Below are 16131 nucleotides of genomic sequence, written 5' to 3'. Positions count from 1 at the left end.
GGGAACAATCGAGATTGATGAAGTCCCTGGTTGCACCTCTATCCCAAATTCAACCAGACCTCTAAAAGAAGGTAGACCGAGAAGTACTAGAAATACATCAAAATATTGACAAACAGCTGGAACCGATTCAAGTTTTGGCTCGGACTTCTTGGAATTAATGATATAAGCTAGGAATGTCTCGTACCCTTTTCGGATTAGCTTACCGGCTTTTATCACTTAGATAATGGAAGTTGGACAATTATTTCTTTTACTACTCACCTCAGTGCTACCTTAAACCGAGCAAGAATAGCCTCTTCCTTTTACAATCGACCCAAACTCAATGTTCACTCAACCAATCAAACCCCAAAACCAAATCAAATTCATGGAAGGATAGTTCCATAAGATCTACAGAGAATATCGCTTGCACACTTGATTCACTTGAACACTATGCCCTGAAAGATGGTAGCTAAGATCTCAATTGATAGTATTAAATATAATAAAATTTAATACAAATTCAAGTTAAAGAGTCCAAATAACATCACATACAGTTTTTTAAATTAAAATACCGATTTTATATGGTATTCCGGATAATTACCATTTTTTTGTCAACTTTTATCTAGTTCGGATTGAAAGATTTCCAATTAGATGGTATATTCCCAACTAGACGAACTACCAATTCAATCGGCTGGTTCGGTTTTGCAATTCTGATACTCTCATCCTCGAAGGAAGAAACTCTAAGATATTCATATAAAAAAATCAATGTTTTTAAATTCTAAAATATTACTATTTCTAAAACAAAACTCATCTTCATGAGAAAAAGAAGTTCATTAATCAAAGGGGAATACAACAGATGGTTGGTTCAAGCGTTAGATGAAGAAAATCAAAACCCAGTGGACTCAACTAATGAAGAATAAGATTCATTTTCATCTACAGTTGTAGATTTCTTACCAGCTTTGCTTGATGTTACATTTGAAGTAGTTTTTGGCTGTCCAACTCCAGCGTCCACACCAACAATTTCTAACAATTCCATCTTCTTAAGCTTTGTTGTTTCCATGTCACCATCCCAGCAAGTTTCTGAAACTATTTCGAGTGCCTTCTCATTTTTTTCCTCCGACACCAGACTCTCATTTTGCAGCAGGACGAGGTAAACTTGATCCGCAGCAGCTTTGCGAATCTGGTAGATGATGGACATATATGAAACAAAAAGATGTAATGCAGATATGTATGTCCACAGATATTTCTTTTCTAAATTTTCCATAATTTGAAGGACTGCATCTTTATACTCATGCTCAAATAAATACCGAACAGGGGTATTCAAGGAAAATGAAACCTCAGAATAACATATGTTTTTATAATTCAACAAGTACAGTCGCCAAAACAGACCTTAGGGTACCGATGAGTGAGGAGAGTGAGAAGGTGAGAAAAGGCACGGGAGCTGATGGAATCGGAAACTGAACAAATGTAACCAAGTATTGCTATGCCTGCATATAACTTGGAGAAGTCCTTTGATGCTTTCAATTCAACCGCCAGGGAATCCAAAACACCGGAACAGAAAACCGAAGTATGAGCCTGTAAGTTAAAACTTCATTTTTATGGTTTAAAATGCACTCCAAAGAAGGATTCATAGGTTTGACCTCTAAACAAATTAACCATTAAACCACAATTATTCCTCAATTTTCTTTTGTAATAATAAAGGAACTGATAAAACTTCAAAGCTTCCCTAAACATCCAGTTCCTTTGTGCCAAGTTCCTGTGTTTTGAAGGGTATTTCAAGCCATAAGGAAGTTCCCCTAACAATACCCCAAAGCCACATATGTCAGCACATTATGTAATCTCTTCGAATTTTGATACCAAAAGTGAAATTTTAATTAACGTGTTTTTCTTACCACCATAAAGATCAGAATTACTTTTGTCCAGGAGAAAATTGAAAAGATATCAAATTTTAAAACGGTTCCCTTTCTATGCAAGAAAGCCAAATTAATATAACATAATGATTACAAAAGAACCACGAAAAAAGTTCACCTATTTCGGAAAAAGAGAAACTAACCTCCATATCCAACAATATCCTTTTGCTGAAAAGAATCTCAATTGTCTGAAATATGCATCATCAACAACATATATATAAGAAAAAGAGTATAATAATCTTTCGTAGTTAATTCATAGCAAGAAGATTTAGAGGTTTCAAAATACAATAAATTGCTACTTATATTTCTGTTCCTTGGTTAGCAGCAAATTTTGAAACAGATAAAAAATAAACAGTGATGGAGTTGGATGGCATCAAATTTTTTTGGAGAAAGGGATCAAGAGGTTGAGTTACCTTCAGCGTGGGTAAAATAATCCTGTCGCATCGCTTGTGCTCTTGGAGTATCCAAAGGATGTCAGTGGATAACTTACACACTTTGGCTTCTTTATTGATGTCTTGATCAACCTGAAGATACTCCAAAAATGCAGACAGTGATGCCTTCCTCAAAGAATCTTGCAAGCCACCAATTGAAATAACTAAACCAGAGAGCACTGGTCTGCTATAGCAACTGAACTGAAGTAATTGCACAAAACGTGGATATGAAAAGGTAGGTACCTACAAGTAATGTTCAAAAAACTGACCTGAAATTTGAAGTACAAAAAAAGGATATTGAAAAGAAAAATTGAAAGCAAAAAAAAAATGAGAGAGAGAGTTTTAGGAGGTCCGTCCTCCGGCGAAGATTGGACGGTGTTTGTAGATCATCTTAGCAAGAGAGTCACTTGGAGAACATTAAAGGAAATTTTTAGTCAACATGGGAGTGTTTTGAGAGTTTATATTCCGAATAGTTCTAACAAGCCAAATTATAGAGATCATTCATTTGCGTTCGTTCAGTTTGCGAAGGAGAATGGAATGAAGAAGGCGATAGAGAAGGTCAATGGTACTTGGATTGATAGGAAGAAAGTTTCGGTTTGTGTAGCTAAATATCGGAGGCAGAGGTCCTTGAAAGTTGGTGGAAGAAAGTCCAGAAAAGATGAAGATAAGTCGATGGAGGGGGCGAACCAGAGGTGTAAAGTGGGATATGAGTCTTTCAATCGTTTTAGGGATGATAGGTCTTATAAGGTTGTTTTAACCTCGTCGGAGGAGATGAGGATAGATCCGGTGGACGAAGAGGGTAGGGAGGGTCACCCTTGTAAAGATACTGGAATGAGAAATCTTTGGGAGATGCATATTCCTCCTGATGAAAGGGATTGGGTGAAGAGATCATTGACTGGGATTGTCAAACCCCAGTTTGATTTGGAGCTAGTGCTGAAGGGATTTGCAAGTGATGGGTTCAAGGTAAAGGGAGCTAGTTGGGGTTATGCATGGAACTCTTGCATATTAACCTTTGATTCGGGAGAAGATTTTAAAGAGGCGTGGTTGAGCAGATTAGAGGAATTGTCCTTCTGGTTTGATTGGATTGATATCCTTTTGAATGATGACGGGGTACCGATGGCTTTCTGTTCGGTTGAGTTAGTTGGTATCCCCTTATTATGCTGGAATGTTTCCTTTATGGAGAAACTTGCATCAAGGTGGGGGAAGCTAGTCTGTATCCATGATTCGACGGTGAAAAGAGAGGACATGGCGGTGGCTAGGGCCTTGCTGAGGGTGGCCAGTCCCTTTGATGTTCAGGAGTTTGTTATTTTGGGCTCGTATGGGAGATCTTTCAAGGTCAAAATTAATGTGGGGTCGGTTTTTATTAAACAGGAAAGTTTTTCGGTAGGGAAATCAACGGTGGCCGGTGAGGATATGTTCAGAGATGAAGAATTTTCAGAGGAGGAAGAAGATCGATGCTCTGTTGGGGGTGGTAGACCAGACTTGCTAGCTGAGGACACTAGGGACAGTGTTGATAGATGGTTAGTAGGGGATGTAAGTACAGTTGTGGCAGGCGGCAAAGGGGGTCAAAATTTAATTTTGAAGGAGGGAGAAAGTCAACCTAGTGGAGTAAAGGTGTCAGACTTTCCAGCAGAAGATTTGAATTTGAGAGGGAATTATCAGGGCATTGGGATTAGGAGTAATTTTTCTAATGATAATAATAAGGCCCAATCAGAGGAGTTGAGTGAGCCCATTAGAATATCAACAGCTGGGCCTGTTGTCATTTTAAAGCATCTGGGCTGTGGTAAAATTATAGAATCTCGGGTGGAGGAAGTAGGAGACTTACAGCAATCGGTGAGGGTCGACACAAATAGGCTGGATAGGGATAGAGCTTCGCCTGAATTGCTTGCTGGTGATACTAACGTCAGTATACAGAATAAGTTTAATAATGAGGATAGGGTAGAGGAAAGAGTAATTCGGGATAAAGGAGGGGGCATTGAGGAGGGATCAGAGGTGGAAAGGGTTGAAATTCCTCTTATACTGGATGGTTCCCAGAGGCGGAGCACCGACAAGGAGCCTATTTCTTATGGGCTAAAAAGTGGTTTTCTTAAGAAAAAGAAGCTAAGGATTGTTCCAACTTGGTCTGGTAGTTCTGGTTCGGAGGGTGAAGTTTCATTTTGTTTCCAGGATCGAGTTTATGAAAGACTAGATAGAGGTCTGGATAGGGAATATATGGATCAAATCAGTGTTAATTCTGTGTCCCCTAACAAATCTATCGAAGCTAGATTGGAGGCTGCTGCTACTAGGGATGTTTGTGATATGTTGGGGATCTCTTTCAAAGGGGCTAATCATGTTCTGGAAAATGAGATCTTGAAGATGGAGCTAAGATGGCCTCTTAGAAGTTCTTGACTGATTTTTTCAGGATACTAAAGGTTTGTTGCTTGTAGTAATTATGTCACAAATCAAATTGATGTCATGGAATGTAAGGGGGCTGGGAAAAAAGGAAAAATCAAGAGCAATTGCTAGATTAGTTTCGAAGATCAAACCGATGATTCTGTTTCTTCAGGAAACTAAGTTGAATAAATGCCAAAAGGGATTGTTTAGGAAGTTAGGGGGTAACTTCCTGAAAGGCTCTAGCTTTCAGCCAGCTACTGGTTCGGCAGGGGGTTTAATATGTATGTGGAATGAAAATCTGTTTGAAGTTAGCAAGGAGTTTAAACACAATAGAGTCATTGCTTTATTTGGAAAGTTTAGGAGTGTTAACTTCGACTGTGTGGTTATTAATGTGTATGGGTCGTCGGTTGAGGCTGATAAAGAGGAGTTTTTAAGAGAGCTTATGTGTTTTACACAACAGCTTGATTTGCCTGTATGCTTAGGGGGGGATTTGAACGCTTATTTAGATCCCGAGGAGAAGATCGGAGGTGCTCAGAATTGGCATTCATTGGAGTTATTTTCCAACTTTGTCCTACATTTAAACCTGATGGATCTACCTTTAGTTGGAGGGAGATTTACTTGGTGCAATAATAGATAAGCTTCCACGTGGATTAGATTAGATCGTTTTCTATTAAGTGGTGCATTTTTTCAGGTATTTCCAAAGGTTATCCAGAAATTGTTGCCGAAATCATTATCTGATCATAATCCTATAGTACTTGAAGAAGATCTCAACAATTGGGGACCTAAACCTTTCTGGTTTTTTAACTATTTACTAGAGGATGATGGGTTTGAGGGGCTGGTTCAAAATGTTGTGTATGATTTAAAGAGGGAGACTGCACGAAGGGGTATGTTGAGTATTCTTCAAGGAACAAAGAAAGCAATTAAAAAGTGGCCAAACAGTAACAATATGGGGATTTCAGAACAGATATCAGAGATGGAAAACAGGATAAATGATTTGGAATTAAAGTCTCAGGATAGGGGAATTTCTGCACAAGAATGGAGCCAACTAGTAGCTTGGAGGAATGAATTGTGGGGTCTGCATAGGAAGGAGGAGAGTATTTGGTTTCAAAAATCAAGAATTAAATGGATTAAGGATGGGGATAGAAATACCAGATTTTACCACATTTGTGCACTTCATAGGAGCAGAATGAATGCTATTTCGTCTTTGAAAGTGGCTGGGATAGATATCTCTGATCCCAGGTTGGTTAGAGCAGCTATATTTGATTATTTTAAAGTCAATTATAATGAGTTAACATCTCTGGAGGTGGAGGAATGTAACCTGAATTTTGCAAAACTGACAGAGGAACAAAAGGCTGGGTTAGAGGCTGATTTTTCTAAACAGGAAGTGTGGGATGTTGTATTTAAGTCGGACAGTGCTAAGGCACCTGGTCCAGATGGATTTACTATGGGTTTCTTTAAAAAATTCTGGACTATACTGAAGGACCTTATCATGCAGTTTGTTCAAGATTTTCAGAGAGGGAAAATATGGGAAAATGGAGTTAATCATTCCTTTATTACGTTAATTCCTAAGAAGGTGAATCCACAGGGAATTGAGGATTTCAGACCTATTAGTCTTGTTGGCATTCTTTATAAGATTATTTCTAAAGTACTCTCGAAAAGGTTAGTCTCTGTCATTTATGGTTTGGTAAGCCCTTCACAGTTCGCATTTATTCCGGGCAGGCAATTGTTAGATTGTGCTCTGTTGGCAAATGAAGGAATCGAATATTGGAGAAAACTAGGGAGAAATGGAGTTGTCTTTAAAGCTGATTTCCGTAGGGCCTACGATTCGGTTGAGTGGCCTATATTATTCAGAATTTTGAAGGTTATGGGTTTTGGGGATAAATGGATTTCATGGATTAAATGTTGTGTTTCCTCTGCCTCTATTTCGGTGTTAGTAAATGGTTCCCCTACTGAGGAATTCAATATTAGCAAAGGGTTGAGACAAGGGTGCAGCCTATCCCCTCTCCTATTCAATTTAGTGGGGGAATTATTGAATCTTATGCTGATTAAGGCTGCTGACATAGGACTGTTCCAAGGGTTCAGCATTGGGAGGGTTGGTAATTCATTCCAGTTGACACACCTGCAGTTTGCAGATGATTTAATCCTCTTCTGCAGAGATTCTCCAAAGCAAATTCTAAATATTAGGAGAGTATTGAGGGTCTTCGACGTTATGTCTGGGTTACACTTAAACTTGTCTAAGTGTTCTGTTTTTGGGGTTAATATGGAAGCTGACAGGGTTCAAGATTGTGCTAGGAAAGCAAGCTGTGGAGTGGGGTCTTTTCCAATGTCTTATCTCGGTTTACCGATTGGAACTAGGAAAAATTCAGTAGGTATGTGGGAACCGGTTGTCCAGAATTTCAATAAGAAATTAGCTGGGTGGAAAGCCAAATCGCTGTCGTTGGCGGGCAGACTAGTTTTGGTTAAATCAGTATTTTCATCCTTGCCCATTTTTTTTTATCTATTTTCAAGATTCCTCACAAAGTGTCTCAGAACTTGAACTCGCTGATGGCCAACTTCCTTTGGGGTGAAGATCTTGATAAAAAACGCATCCACTGGGTAAATTGGAATTCGGTTTGTCAATCAATTGAGGAGGGTGGTCTGGGAATACTTGATTTAAGGCTGATTAACAGGGTCCTACTTGGGAAATGGGTTTGGAAATTTGCTAATGAAAAAAATAGTCTGTGGAAGAATCTGATTTGCAGCAAAAACAATGTTAGCTCTATGTCTCTTTCAATTTCAGAAGCGAATTCACCTTCTGATTCCTGGATATGGAGAGGTATCCTTAGTAACTATGCTAAGAATGATCAGATTGGTGGTTGTTTAAGACAAAATTCTAAGTTCAATGTTGGAAATGGGCGGTCGATTGCTTTCTGGAATGATGTTTGAATTTCTAATTTGCCTTTAAAAAGCCTTTTCCCGAGAATTTTTGCTTTGTCGACGAACAAAGGGGGGATGGTTTCTGATTTTGGTGAGTATGTAGATGATGTGTGGGTGTGGAATATTCAACTTAGAAGAAATTTGTGTGATTGGGAATTGGACCAATGGATTGCTCTTATGTCATTGATTGACAAGATTTCACTGTCACAATGTGTGGAAGATTTCTTGGGATGGTCTGGAAAGGGGGATGGCATTTTCTCGGTCAAATCATGTAGATTGTCGTTACAAGGTAGGACTGAAGGGAGTTTTGAATGGAAGAAGTGGGTTTGGGATGGTTTGGCACCTCCTAGAGTACAAACGTTTTTATGGCAGATCTGTCATCAAAAAGTAGCAGTGAGAGTGGAATTGAAGAGAAGAGGAATTCAGATTTCGGATGTTCTTTGTCCATTTTGTCATTCTCAGGATGAATCTATTGCACACCTGTTCCTTTCGTGCACTGTTGCCTTGGATTTGTGGAGCAAATTTCTACGGTTATGGAATATCTCTACGGTGTTGCCTCAGGACCCTTCTTCTATTTTGTGCTCATGGTCGAACCTAAGGAATAATTCCATTATTTGGAGGTTTATTTCGGCTGTCATTTTTTGGTCTATTTGGAAGGCTAGAAATCAGGTTGTTTTTGAAAACGGCAAATGTGACTCTACTGTCCTGTTCTTTATCACTAGATTTAGATTGGCTAAATGGTTCTTGGCTAAATACCCTGGGGTTCGGATTCAGACTGACCTTCTAGTAGGAGATCCCACGCGGGCGGATAAACTTTTCTCTAGTATGAGTACTAAGAAGGTTATTTGCTGGACTCCACCGCCATTGGATATGTTCAAACTCAATGTTGACGGGGCAGTAACGGGAGATGGGATGCAAGGTGGTATTGGTGGGGTTTGAGAGACTCCTTCAGTTGCACTTTAGCTATTTTTTCCTCTGCAGTAGGGCCTGGTCCCCCTATACTGACTGAACTGAAAGCTATTATGAAAGGATTGGTCTTCTTCTTTTCTTCCAATTGGGCCAACAAGGGGAGACTTATTTGGAAAGTGATAGTAAATGTGCAATGGATTGGATTTTAAAACTGCAAACTGCCCCTACTATTTCAGTCAATTGGTGGAGGAAATTAGAGTTCTTGCTACTGCCAAGGGCGTCGTTCTTAGATGGGTTTCTAGGAGTTGTAATATGGAGGCCGACAAGTTAGCTAAGCAGGGGATCGGTTGAGTGTTGTAGGCTTAATGTTGAACTTCACGAACTAGCTGATGTTGGGTTAGGCGGATGGGTTTTTGTTTCCCATCGCTATTTGTATTAAGGTCATGTTTTATTTTCGAGGGATAGAGTGTTATGTCTATCCTGTGTTATTCAGGGTCAGATTGTTAGGCGTATCTTATGTAATCCTGGTTTATTAATATACTGAGGTGCTCTTTTCCTCCCTCAATTAGTTGCCATCCTGAGTCAACTATGAGGGAGGTTCCTAACGAGACCTCCTATTCCTATCAAAAAAAAAGAAAGTAAACATGAAGCAAACTGGGCAAACGATACACAACTACTTTTTTAAAAACATGTGAGACAACGACTTACTCCCCAATTTAAATCTGTTTCGTTCGGAGCAATTTCTTCTAGCTTTTCCCTATAAGGTATAAAAGGAACAAAAGTTTCCTTGTGGTACAGAATCCTTTGGAGAACCTTAGCAGCAACTTCTCTTAGCTTATCCATCTTTTCAACAGCTTGCTTAGCAATCCCTCCGACCAAATTTGTTGCAAGATTTATGTCGAAAAAGAGCATATTTGATTCTCTGCAACATCACTATTAGGTTGCTTTGACACAGGTTCAAGCATGTCTGACTTACATATAGAACTCATGGAATCTCTCTTGCAGAGGATATATGTACATCTTTCAAGGCCTTCCATAGCAGCCTCACGAACCCAAGAACCAACATCACCTCTGTTATCAACAGAATAGTCATTGAGTGCTTTAAACAAACTGACCATCACTTCATTCTTAATGAGATGAAATAGAGACAAGTCGTCGATATCAAAATTTCTCTCTCTCGAGCTAATGTCTCACAGACAGATACAAGTCCTTTGACAGAATTAACTCGTGCTTCAGCATCTCTATCCTCAGGGTTATCCTACACAGAAAATATACACTACATAAGTCAAAAATCCACATAGGTCTGTAAATGAACTGAGCTCATATGAGTATCAGCTTGTTCAACAAAGTCAGTTTGGGTAAAGTTTAAATGAGCTCAAAGCCTAGCTATTCAAGTAGCCAACCTAAAATCTATACGCTGTTGATCAAGGAGTCAACCGGCTCTTGTGGTCAAATCAGGTTGGATAAGGTATGATTTCAGGAAGATTGGACAGGTTATCAGTTCAGGTTAGACTTAATGTACATAGGTGAACATAATCAAGCCATAACTGAGCTCATTCACGAGCCTTCAACAAGGGTTCCAATCATTTACACTATTACATCGATAGTTCTTTAAGTAAGAAACTTATTCAAAGTGAGAACTTGTACCTCAATTGCACAAGAGCTGCAAAGCTTCAAAATCACATCCCTCCACTGATTAGCCAATATTTTATAGGGTAATACACCCAATGCCATTGCAGATCCCTCTTACAGCAACATTTGCATCTTTCAAGAGTTGTAGGTATTTGGATGTATATTATTACTAACAGCACCTTTATTATCAGTAGCAGCAAGGTATGCTTGTACAAAGTGTTTTAGGGCTTTCACAGCTGCAGTCTGAATTTCAAATAATAATTTTGATTCTCAATTCAATACTAAAGGGAAATTCAATTTTAAGGGGAAAAAATCTTATTGCACAAAAGAAACCTGTATCTGTGAGTTAGGGTGTCTCAGATTCTCATTAAGGGTTTCAATCAAACTTCGTTTTACTTTCTCTGGCAAAGGAAGTTGAGAAAATGAGATTCATTCAATAAACCGGGAAACAGCTGCTCGCATTATTTCTCCACCCTTTCCCCGATAGGGCGTGCTTTCTCATAGCCAGAACGATACCAGAAACTTGTCTCTGCTTATCTGATACAAATAAACACATAAGCGGGGAAAACTCTGGCTCAATTTATAGATATGAAAACTTAAGTAAATTAACTTAATTGAATGAGAAACATGAGATAAAATGTAACATTGAATATGCTCAAACTAAAGCAGCATATGGCTCTGAATATGGTATCTGCCTTTATATTTCCCTCCTCTTGAACACTATACTAATCATGCAACTCAATCCAGCGAACAGAGGCAGACGGTAATGGAGGCCAAAGGGGGCCTTGCACACCCCACCACAAAAAAAATGGAAAATTAGCATTTGGCCCCTCAAAAGTTTTAAAAATTTAAATTTCTCATTAAGTTTTAATTTATTTGAATACTTTTAATTAAGTTCCCTTTTAAATTTCTCATTAAGTCTCAATTTTTGAAAAATTTTAGTTTAGGCTTCTAAAATTTTCGAAAATTTTAAGTACCCCCAAATTGTTTTGCCAAGATCAGCCACTGCCATCAAAGCTATAATAAAAATGCATCTGCGAGTGATACTTGAAAAACCAAACATTTTCTAATATAAATCTTGCTTTTATGGTTCTAAACATTTTCAAACAACAAAGCATTTTGAGTTTTGACAAATCCTATTTTGTTTTCAAAATGTTTCTGAAACATTCTATTGTTCAACAAGTATTGTGGTGCAGTCATAGAATGCTCAATTCAAGAAATTATTCCATTCTAAAAGTGCATTAGAACCATGAAGGTATAGGAATAAGCAGAAATGAGGAAGCATTCAAAATAAAAATATAGTCAAAATAAGTTTAATTAAATTTTCCATTAAATAGCTATGTACTTAGAGTCAATAAAGTGGCCTACCACTGGGAAGATCATAACCACACTGATGTAGAGCCAAAACAAGTTCTCCAGCTGCTAAGGTTGCACCATGGCGTGTGCATAAATCAGATGACAGAGTAAAAGGAATTAATGTTTCAAGAACAAAGTCTGCAAAGTATGCAGCATCATATCTGACAAGTGCAGAAAGTGCCTCAGCGGCAAGCTCTCTCAAGCTCCTATCCTGAAGAAATCAAGTACAACTCATGAATAAGTCATCAATTCCTAAAATCACTTAACATCAACAGTAGCAGTAACCAAAAAGAAAAAAAATGGTAATGATGAATTGATCATGAATGACCACTATATTAATTCAGAAAAAATAACTAAGTGTACTAGTGCATGCCACATGCTACACTGAAATATATACAACTAGATGTTTCATTCAAAAAACAAAAGAGCAAAAGGTATTAGCAAATAGCAATAACAACAAAGTGGAAAAAAAATAATGATAATGCTAATGATGATTCCAAATATATAAACAATAAATAATTAAAGCTTGAATTCTTGTTACAAGTACTACCAAGCATAGTTCCTGTGAATAAAGTCCTTTGAGAGAAAATGGCAGGATATGCTCCATCAACTTGACAACATCCAGAAACATTATTTTCAAAAAACAAATCTAGAAAAGTTAAAAGTTCTTCTGATGAACATAATTGTTAGTTTGCAGTTCATACCCAGTGACAGATCTTGCTATGCAGAAGCTCATCCACAAATGGATGAAGGTACCCTTCATACTGAGCAATACATATGGCAACATGAAGGTAAGAGTTTGTTCGTGATGAAAGTGAAAAGTAGTCAGCAGTATTCACTATATCAATTCCGTGTGGGTAATTCCCTTGTCTTCCAACATTCTCCTGAAAAGCAGCTGCAGCAGCTCTTCTGCAGTTAACCTGATGAAAATATCAAACTAGCATGGTTAAATAAAATTAATAAAATATTACATGATATTTATAATATGGATCATGACAAATGCACAAAAGTCGGCACCTCACGATCATAACATGCCACGCTTAAGAGGTGGGGAGCAAGCTGTTCCAATACATTTCTCATATCTGTATGATGATATGCACGACCAAATGCCCAACAAACATAGGCGGCAGCATCACGTACATGAGATCCAACACTATGTGGACCTCTTCGAACATCATAATGTAATGCCTGTCAAGAAGACTGCTCATAATCAGCACAAAAATTTGGGTCCTATCGTTAATGCATTTGAAGCAGACAATTTTCTTCTTAAAATGCGAGTAAGCCAGGCTAAGGCATCAAATCTCAGTCGGGATGAAATTTTACAGCCATATCAACTTTCCTGGATTCAAGGAGAACTTCATCCACGGTTCATAGTAATTCAACTATTTTGAGAAGATTGAAAGCCACACAACCTTTATGACAACAGGTACAACTTTTGGGAGACTGGAAGGTAAAAGCAATCCTCTCCTAGTCAGTTCAGCCAAGGCTAAGCAACCTCCATGCCATGAACCATCTCCCTGAAAAAATTACATATCAGCATGAATCCTATAGTCTGTACAAGCTAAAACTGGTTCAAGAATAATTTTTGAAGGAATGGCAAGTAAAGAAATCATATTGCTAGAAATGCATAAAAATCCAATTTCCCATCTCTCTTTCTCTCGCTCGCTTTTCCTTTTGCGTGTTTGGGGGAGGGAAGTTCTAATATGATATAGAAGAGATGGAAACAATATTAGCATACCTCACCAGGTGCAAACAGCTCTAATACAGATGACAAGACCTCTTCTGAAAGTCCAGATGTTAAACGTGAAGTTACGCGGCCTATTCCTTTTGCAGCAGACCAACGTACAACAGTGTCCTGCATACCAAATCAGCAGTCTAAAAGAACGGAAAAAAGGGGTAAATTGCTCATCTACAATAATCAATAAACTCATGTCAAACTTCTATCAATTTCTTGGTTAGGCTTGCTCTACAATGCTATGATAATCTTCAAAAAACTGGAACACTTCAATTTGTACACTCATGTGGGTACAGCATGTCCAATCAGCCTACTTTTCTCCAGAGGAGTGGTGGAATTCCATTAACAGTCATATTGAAGTTTTAGTTAAGGGTACCACCATGGACTACTTAACACCAAGGGTACCCAAATATCACATTTTGATGAATGATGAAGAGAACAAGGTAAATAGAAATCTAGAGATGACAAAACTCCAAACTTCCCTACAAACTAGTTTACACAAGAAAGCAAAAAGTTCACATAACAGAATCTTACTCTTAAGACATACCGTGTCTTTCAATCCAGAAAGCAACACCTCAATAACCTCTTCTACAATCTCAGGAACATCCATATCTTCATCTTCAGGACAGTTGGAATTTTCTTCTGATTCGTGGTTATCAGGAAGCACACCATGGTTTAATTGATTATTCTTGTTGGATGCGCTCAAAGAAAATTCTTTCCAAGTAAGATGGTTCTCCCCTGCATAAAAGGAAACAGAAAGGTGAGAAAGCAACATCAAAGTAGAACTATATCCAGTTAACAAAGAACAGTGATAAAACAAGAACTGCACCAGAGAATGAACTAAATATTAAGCACAAGCTAATTGGCACCAGTAATGACCCTATGATACCAAGCAAAATTTTCAAGATTTGTCATCCTTTTCATGGAAACTTTGCATGCTATGAAGGATCTTTGACTGACAGAAGCTTCAACATTTCAAATATCAGCATAATTAGCACTTAGACAAATGTAATAGTTTTCATATATGTTCTATCAAAAAAAAAATAGTTTTCATATCTGTTAAGAAACCACCAAGTATATGTAGTTCACAAGAAATACAACCAAAAAGCAATGCATTCAGTAACACTAACCACATAGCGCCAGGTTGGTAAACGATGAGGGAGGCAAGTAAGTCCAATTCTTTGAGTTAATTTCATCAAATACTTGCGAAGCAAAGGACTCCTCAAAGCTAAACCTGATTTGATCAACACTGAGACATCATTCCAGATAGCAGGAACAACATCCACCAATACTTTCCTGCTGCCAGCCTGACCACAGTAAATAGTATGGATGAGACTGATAAACTGAGATAATTAAAACAATGCAAAATAGCCGTTATCTTATTAATACAATAGACATTAGCTTTATCAGCATAGAATAACCTACAGAATAAATTCATGCGGATAAAAGGTCTTTATCATGATAGATATTAAAATGATATCACCAGAGTAGCCTTTTACACTTGGTAAGCTTTACGATTTTGAAATTATATACTATTGTATATTTACTTCATATCTTTAACTCAGTACAGATTATGCACACTAATGTATCGAAAACAAACCTTAAAAATGGCAGCAAGGGCTTCCATAGCACCTAGCAACTGAAAATGACTTACAACATCATCCGCTGTCGCCGATAAAACTTCATGAGTCCATTCAATAAAACTGAAAAACAAAGCAAAAAAAATGCCTAGTTAGATTAGAGTCAATTAACTGGAGTTTAAGCATAATAACTACAGAAAAAACTCTAATGCACACAAAGATAAAAGACCTGGACAAAGCTTTCGGCATATCCGGACGTGTTAGAAGCTTTGAGAGAACTAATCCTGCCATAGTTCGCATTGGACCAGCATTCGAAAGATAATCTTTAGAAACCCTATTATTCTCAAAACTAAAGGAGCCAACTCATCCTCACCAGTACCACCACCACTATTTACTATACTAGTATCAACAGAGGATATATCAAAAGGAACCAAAACAAGAATAGAAAGCCACAGAAGCATTACGCATTTCACCTCCATCTCTCCCGTGCTTTCTTGCCGCAACGATGTCACAGAAGCTGTGTTGTGGCATTTCTCAAGGAGAGAAACCGCGAGTTCTAGATCAGAAACTTGATGTGGAAAGAACTTGATAACAGCTTTGTAACCGGAAACAGTAACAAGAGTGTAAATAATGATAGATATAGGTTTAATTATTTGAAGAATCTCATCGGAATCAATGCCTAATTCAATTGTTTTCGATCGGATAATGAACATTAAAGGAGAAACCAGGCTTTCTAAGTAGGGTTCTAGTAATTCCCCTTGTTCTTGGTACTTATCCATCTGGAAAAAAAATGTAAAAAAAAAGAAAAATAATCAAAATCTGAAAATTAGGTAATAGAGAAGACAAGAGAGGCTGAGAGATTACGATGGAACGGATCTTGTGAACGGAGGAAGGATCTGAAACGCGGCCAGTGGAAACAATGTCGTCTAAGAGAGATTTAACAAGTTTCCACTCTTGGAGAAAGTATCTTTGTAGAACCCTTTCCTTTGAATCATGCTCATCGTCTTCTTCATCGTTCGGTGCAATCCACATTCCCTCCTCTTTCTTCCAAGTCTCTTCTTCTCTCGCCTCCATTTCACCCAGTTCCTTAAATCTCCAAACTTGAGAGTGCCACTCCCTTGCTGAAACACCGATGACTGATTTTAAACACCAAGGAATCAGTCAAAGCTAAATCTGACATCAAACACCGGTGGCTTTCCTTCTTTTCTTCTGTTTGCTTAATAAGTGCACCTGTTTCTAATTTCAATTCGATATATATTTCTTTCTGATTACAAATTTCATCTCAATTAAAAGAATTATCCTTACGATTTAAGCCA

The 16131-nt window shown here is 38.0% G+C and overlaps 1 pseudogene; it reads right to left on the bottom strand.

The window, feature by feature from the left end:
- Positions 1 to 785: 785 nt before the first annotated feature.
- LOC120197772 lies at positions 786 to 16052 on the bottom strand (annotated as a pseudogene).
- Positions 16053 to 16131: the final 79 nt, after the last annotated feature.

The sequence above is a fragment of the Hibiscus syriacus genome, unplaced genomic scaffold (assembly GCF_006381635.1).
Source record: "Hibiscus syriacus cultivar Baekdansim isolate YM2019G1 unplaced genomic scaffold, ASM638163v2 tig00117056_pilon, whole genome shotgun sequence".
Taxonomy (NCBI): Eukaryota; Viridiplantae; Streptophyta; class Magnoliopsida; order Malvales; family Malvaceae; genus Hibiscus; species Hibiscus syriacus.
This window is presented reverse-complemented; position numbering and strand designations above follow the sequence as displayed.